Here is a 7,455-nt window from a genome sequence, read left to right as displayed (position 1 = left end):
ACCCCTTATGAAAAGTGGACCACCATCGATCTGAAATACTGCCACATGCATATACATTGCAACGACACTGCGTCAACGAACGCCTCTCGTTTCTATGTGCGTCCAGTAAGCTAAGGTTATATCTATGGCGATGGACGCCGTGAATATCGAAAACAGGCGAACGTGTGAGCACAATCTCACGTAATACACCTCCGCTCCATGTTTGTTTTTCAGCAGCTCGAGCATGCGCGTCATCTTTCGCTGGGTGCGCTCTCCACGTAGAGCCATCAAGCGCACACCGTGTTCAGATAAGTCCCCACGCAAACGCAACCTTGCACCAAGAGTGTTTGCGACGTCGAATTCTCGTTGAAAGCCAGCGAGTGCGTTTGCAACTCCCTCCTGTGCAGACATATCTCTTATCATTAATGAGACCATGGCCGATTTCACTTACAACAACAAAGGTGCTGACGTACGCTGCACGCCGTGGCCAATCGCTTTCTTCCTTTTACAGCGAAGGTGTTTACCTGGCGGACCTGTATGACTGAGCCGTATGCGTATTCACGTAGTGGGGGGAGGTGTATCTGGGCTGACTTATGTCCGTAAAGAGACCAAAAAAGTGTGGTGGCGCGAACGCCGAATAGGGCAGACAGAACGATAGTACAGCGTATAGAGACAGAGAAAAAATGTGATTTCACTGCACACCGCGCCTGCGCAGTGGGGCAGTGCACCCGCGCTGGCCGCCATTGCTGCCGGCTGCGTCTGCTGTCGTCTGCCCTCAATACAACGGCGCGGCAGTTGTGGCGAGAAAACACCTGGATGTGCGCCGCGGTGTGCTAGAACTGGATTGTGCATTGCAGAGGTAGACCATTGCAACAGTTGCAACTCCAACGAAAGTGGGAAAAGTGGGAAGGCCACGCATTGTGCGCACGGCTAAGAACAAGCCCAGTACGAGGGGAGGCGTCGACAGCAGAGACGCGAGCACAACCAACAGCAAGGTGCCCGTGCGATAGTGGAGAATGCGGCCAGTGTTTTTGCCTCCGAAGAACGTCGGTGAGAGAAGACGCGAGATTCTAATCGTTGGCGTCCAGAGCAAGCTACCGATAAAGATCGCGCATTGAAGGCCGCACGTAAGAGTCAAGCTAGGTCGTTCGACTCTGCGTCCAAGCGGCAAAAGCGTGAGTTGCCACCTCCTTCGAGTTTCACCGGGGCGAATTCCAAATTCAAGAGAACGATTCTGGACGCGGAGTTTGGCCATAGTTGCTTGGTCTGCGCACGACAGCTTCGCTGGGTAATTCCCCACCATATGAATAGCCAGAATTTTTTGTTTCATGTACCGTGTGTTCGAGTTAACGTTAGCCAAGCTGTTCAACGAGAAACAAAGATTAAAAAACATGGCGCAAGATATGATTTTAAGACCTATGTTATTCGATCGTCAGACCTCCGACGATCTAACACCGTAGGTCCAAGCTAACTTTAGGCAAGCTGTTCAACGAAAAAAAAATTGGAAGACGCTTAAGCTTCGCCTTCAAGAGTGGGACGCGACAGCGTTCCCGTCGACCCGCCAAGGGGTATAAGACAATGCGCTACGGCACAGCGATCACTTACGATGCGCCCCGCATCGGACTTAGCGCCCACCTATCACGCGGTGAGCGTCGAGCAACGCAGCGTTCGGCGCGGCAACGAAACGTGCGCCTGAGCGAACGGAACGAACCAAAGAACTCGGTGTCTCGGAGGGGAAACGATCTACGCCAGCCAAACGTCGTGATCGGCACGGGCAGAGAGATAGATAGTAATCTAAACCGGGAGCACGGCGAAGCGTCGTCAGGGGAGAGGGAGTCCCGCGACGCGCCTGGCAGCGGTCCCAATGCGCGCGCGGCGCGCCTCCTGTCGGGGCAGCACCGTACATTGAGAGGAGGGGGTCTTCTGTATTTGCCGCAAGATGGCTCTGCGTGTGCGGAAAGCGCAGAAGAAATGCAGCGGAAACGCACTTCGCAACTCGTGTAATTGTGACTTCTGTACGTTACATGTTCATAATTACCGATATACACCGCAGTATAACTTTCCACGGCTCGTTTCGAAGGCAACACCGCATTCACTAGAGGCGCGTTTGCACTGCTTGGAAGCATCGAACTCGTGGCTGAGTGGTAGCGTCTCCGTCTCACACTCCGGAGACCCTGGTTCGATTCCCACCGGACCAATCTTGGAAGTTGCTTTTTATTTATGAAGCGCCTGCCGTGATTTATCGCTCACGGTCAACGCCGCAAACGCCGACACCGACGCCGACGACACCGGCTTTTCTGCGACACGAGCTCCTTAACGCTATCGCGTTAAAAAAATGATTGAGAAGCACGGTGCAAAATACAATTATAGCACCTACGGTATTAGGTCGTCAGAGGTCTGAAGGTCGACTACCGTAGGTCTTAAAATCGTATCCTGCATGGTGCTTTTTAACCTTTCTTCTGTTTCTTTTTTTTTCGTTGAACAGCTTGGCTAACGTTAGCTGAGACACCTTGTTCATGCGGGCTTTGTTCTTTAGACACACAATTGCGGCCGCTGCAATACAGACTCGCAAGCCCGCAGTGACGTATTTTTCTTTTCTTCTTCTTTCAATTTCTTTCTTTTTCTTTTCTTTTCTTACACTTCCTGAGCTATCTTCAGAGCTCTCAGAATAAGACTCACGAAAAAGGGAACGACATGGAAACAACTTTATCGGGTGCTTCTCACTACGCTCTACAACTTCTGAGATAACGCTTATGCCCTAAAACGAATATTATTAAAAGTTAATTCACTAACTAATCGTACGTCAACAAATAATCTGAGTAACTCAATACGACTAAATGAATAATATGCCGTAGGTCTGACTTGTCGTAGGTGTACCACTTAAGTGAAAGACCGTGTAGTTCTTGCTAGAAGAAGTTCGTAAATTAATGTATTTTAATGACAGATATATTCTACAACACCAAGAGAGTTGGCTGCGGAACTGTTTAGGCAAATGAAGCGCAAAGAACTCTGTTTTTGCCATGAGCTATAGTGTTCTACTTGTCGGCTGCTTCCATAAAGCAGTCTTGTTTCGTTGTGTGCATGCTTTGTGCGCATGTTTTCTTTCTTTTTTTCGTATTAGTTGAGCTATATTGTAGATGCAATTTTTTTTTTTACTTGCTCTGAGCTGTTTGGGAAGCAACTAGCAGCTCTGCCGTCTTCACCCGCAGCGCCGCTGACAAACGAAGAAATAATGAGCGAGGAGCGCGAGACAGACCGCAATTGCTAATAAGTTCGCAACGAAATGAAATCGTGAAATACTACGTAGAGAACACAGATCACTAGCTTCGCGTGCACGGTAAGTACAGCCTTCAACGCTGCTCTGTGTGCCTGGCTCTCTCATAGAGAAATCGAAAGCAATCAGTGGAAGCTGCGAATCATACAAGTGCACTTTCCATGGAACATCAACATTGCTCTACGCGATTGTGCTACGCGTTGTGCCACGTTATGCCCGAATTACAGTCGGGATGTGTCTCTGTTGCAGCTGCCTGTGCAACAAGTGTTTTTTTTTTTTTTGCTTGTTATTCAGGTAGCTGTCATCTGCATGCAATTTAGAAGTTTTCTATAAGCGCCTTCGGCATTGCATTTTCGCACACTGACTCGGATAATATTTTGCTCAAGTTCCGTAGGTTTTTATAAAACATTGACATCCACAACCTCCTCAATTGACCGTTTATCTTCATGAACACTCTGTTCATAATTGTTTCCCTTGTCTTAGCTATTCTTGTTCTGCAGTGTTGCATCAATAATTCAGTGCAAGCCATGCAGAGCTCAAATAAATAAGCGCTGACTGGCGCCACCATCACTAAGATAGACAATATACGCCAGAACAACTTGCACAATAGAAACCGAGATGGCGCTCATCTCTTTGTTAGGTTTGTAAGGGTACGGTAGATGGCGACACATGATCTGAGACAAAAACTAGGCAACTGTTTTTAATAAGTGGGTGGTAGGCAACTATATTTAATAAGTGGGTGGTTCTGAATTTGTGCAACGGGGGAGATTCCCTGGCTGAGGTCGACTCCCAAACCTCTGTAACTAGCGTCGCACCCCCACTGCACGATAAATTCCTTAGAATAATCGGGGTTCCGAAGTACTGGTCCTAAGCCCAGAACCTTTTTCATGTGTTGAAATGCGGTTTCTTTCGCTCATATCCGTATCGGTTTCTTTCTAATAACGGTTTCTCTCTCTTTCTCTCTCTCTCTCTCTGTGAGCGCGTGTGTGGTGTGTTTGTGTGCGCGTAAGTGTATGTGTGTGAAACCTGAAATTATCTTCGCTCTTTTTATGTTTCATTTTTCTTGCGCAACGAATCTGAGATTTTGGGATAGCCTGCTCTCTCTCTCTCTCTCTCTCTCTTTCTGAGCGCGTGTGGGGTGTGTTTGTGTGCGCTTAAGTGTATGTGTGTAAAACCTGAAATTATCTTCGTTCTTTTTATGTTTTATTTTTCTTGCGCAACGAATCTGGGATTTTAGGATAGCCTGCTCTGACGTAACCTACATTTGCATACTTATACATTTCATTTCATTTATTGATACTGTCAGCCCAACTTTGGGCTATTACAGGAGTGGTAGGTGACAATACAAGCAACTATATATTTACAGGGTAAAGAAAATAAAAGTACATTTTGAGGAATGCACTGATAGTGATATCATGGCAAATACAGCATGTAATACAATGCCAAGGTGATTACAGTATTAACATTTTGACGAGTTATGGTATGCGCACACATGTGCTTTTGACATTTCCAAGAAAGTTGCGTATAGATGACGTCCTTAGGATTGAGTCTGATAATAAATTCTATTGTTTTATTGCTCTCGGAAAGAAGCTATATTTAAAGGAATCATTGCGAGTAGTAGGAAGAGGGATATACATGCTGTGGCGATGAAGAAAATAGTTACTGGAAGAGAACTGAAAATAGTCATCGTTATCAATTTTAACATGTCCATCATGAATAATAAGAAAAAGAAACTACAAACGGTCATACTCAGTTCTAGACTCTAGAGGGGTAAGTTCAGCAAGTTCACATAACTGGGTAGGAGAGTGAGAACGATGATATTTGTTAAAAAATTGCGAAGCAAGCCGTTGAATTTTATCCAGCTTAGACTGATTAGATTAAGTGTATGAGGCCCACACAATTTTTGCGTACCCCAATCAAAGTTTTAAATGCCAGGCATTTCACTTCAGGGGTAGCATTATGCACATCTCTTCTAAGCGACCACAAGGTTTTCTGGACCTTCGTAGATACGTAATCAACGTTTTCATTCCAACGCAAATCCGAGGTAAGCTTTAAACACAAGTATTTAAATGTTGATACTTTTTTTAACGCTACACCTTCAATGGAATAAGATGTAAGGATTGGGGGCTCAATCCCACCGTTCGTAACCAGTTGTCAAGATTGGAGTCGGGCATGAATTAGGTGGTAACTGGCTCACGCCGTCGTCCAACTTATCCACGCTCAGGACGTTGATAAAGGGAAGGACTGCTTCTCATCGAGAACGAGGAATATGGGTTTATTTACAGCATCTACATAAGGACGTTGCAGTTCATCAGTCTAGCATGACTGCGAGAGAAAGTACACTGAGCAGCCGCATAACAGCGGTTAATAAACACTCGGTCCTCCATCGATCCCAAAGTGAGGGAAACGTTCGACCAGTCGTCGTAAACGAGTCGCCTCTCCGTATGCAAGCGGGGTATCGCACGCGTTAAATCAACGGTACAGCGTGCGTTTCAAAATAAATGAGAACCACACAGTTTTGTTTATTCCGCAAGCTATTCGTGCAAGGCCAATTTACTTCACTTTCGGCCTGCAGGACCCGCATACTAGCCGTGCAAATGACAACGACCGTGTACTGGGGCGCAAGAGAGCACTTGTTGTCTTCCACTTACTGCGTCTCCGACCCTCCACGATCCCCTGCAATGCTCTGATAGTGTTCTTCAGTATACGATGGAATTTATTAATCGATTTCCTCACTCTGAGACATGTTACTCACTTTGACTAAGCTTCAAATTATATCCCTGCTGAATAAAGCCCGTATTCCCCAATGCTCATATATTCACTGTCAACGTCATGTGTAATATACGAAAAACGGGCTTTTGTATGGGGTTCTGCATGTTTCATATCGGATTACTGAATGTAGGAGTTATGGTGGCAAATCAATTATTTCAATAGGTATACAGGAGAAGAAACATGATCTTTGGTGGGAGTCGAACCCACGACCTTTGGTGTTAATTAAGACGAAGTTAATTAAGGTACAGTTGATTATGATATCGCTAAAGCACTGGAACCCACGACCTTTGGTAGGAGTCGAACCCAAGACCTTTGGTGTGTACTAAGCCGAAGTTAGCTAAGACACAGTTAATTAAGACAGAGTTAATTAAGGCACTCTAACCCAGGAACTTTGGTGGGAGAAAACAAGCAATTGGAAGTAACAACGCATTCGAATGAGAATGTAATTTGTGATGTGAAGTAACTTAGTGAATGTCTCGTGAGCGTGCAGGCCTTCGCCTTCATCCTCTTTAGCCCACGTCCAAGTGAGTGACAACTTTTTTTAAGTGCATTAGTATACTGTGAAATTTACGAATCAATTTGATCACGATGAAACCTGTTATTCACTTTGACTGAGCTTCGAATAACGTATAGGGGAAGAAACTCGGGATTTCGCATATTGGTATCATGGTGTCTCCTCCACAAAGGAAGGCTGTTTTATCACGAAACGAACAAGACATGTGTTATTTTAAATGCATTATCCTTCGTTTCATACATAGCAGTCAACCCTGTGGGAGCTGTATACGCAAAGTACACGAAAAGTTATCACTCCGCGCGTTCCGTCTAAGCTTCGCTGCGCGCCAACAGCGTTCGCTTGCGCGAGCATGCACGTGAGGCTCCTCGCGAGGGAATGTAATTATAAAACCCGAAAGGAACAACAAAAAGAAGATTGATCTAAAACAGCGAATTAGCAGCCGTACACCACAGTGTGTTTGTTTCTAAGGATAAAAACTTCTCGCATTCAATACTGAGACTATATAAAGAACAGTTGCGCACAATTGCGGTCAAAAAACGTCGAACTGTAGCCAAATGCGAATTAAGCCACTGCAAGAAGTCTACCTAGCCTCTACAGCGTTGACTGTTATGTATGGAATGGAGTATAGCGATCGTGAAGCCTTGTTTTGTCTCTGCGTTGTAGAAACTAAAACCTAAGTGTCGGCCTTTTCTCTGTGTCTATATATTTCTCTCGTCGGTTGTCAATTATCTCGGAACCATTGTCAGACGTTCAACCGTTGCTATGTCGTGACTGCGCGCTGCATGCATGATACGTGCCCGGGTAAATGTTTTTAGAAGTCGTTCTCTGTGACTCGTTCGCCGCTATGCCGAACAAGCACAACGAGTTTGCGACAGCGTCAAAGGTCAAGCAGAAACGCTAGTGAAGCCTCAAAAAA

The sequence above is a fragment of the Dermacentor albipictus genome, unplaced genomic scaffold (assembly GCF_038994185.2).
Source record: "Dermacentor albipictus isolate Rhodes 1998 colony unplaced genomic scaffold, USDA_Dalb.pri_finalv2 scaffold_20, whole genome shotgun sequence".
In the NCBI taxonomy this organism is placed as follows: domain Eukaryota; kingdom Metazoa; phylum Arthropoda; class Arachnida; order Ixodida; family Ixodidae; genus Dermacentor; species Dermacentor albipictus.
This window is presented reverse-complemented; position numbering follows the sequence as displayed.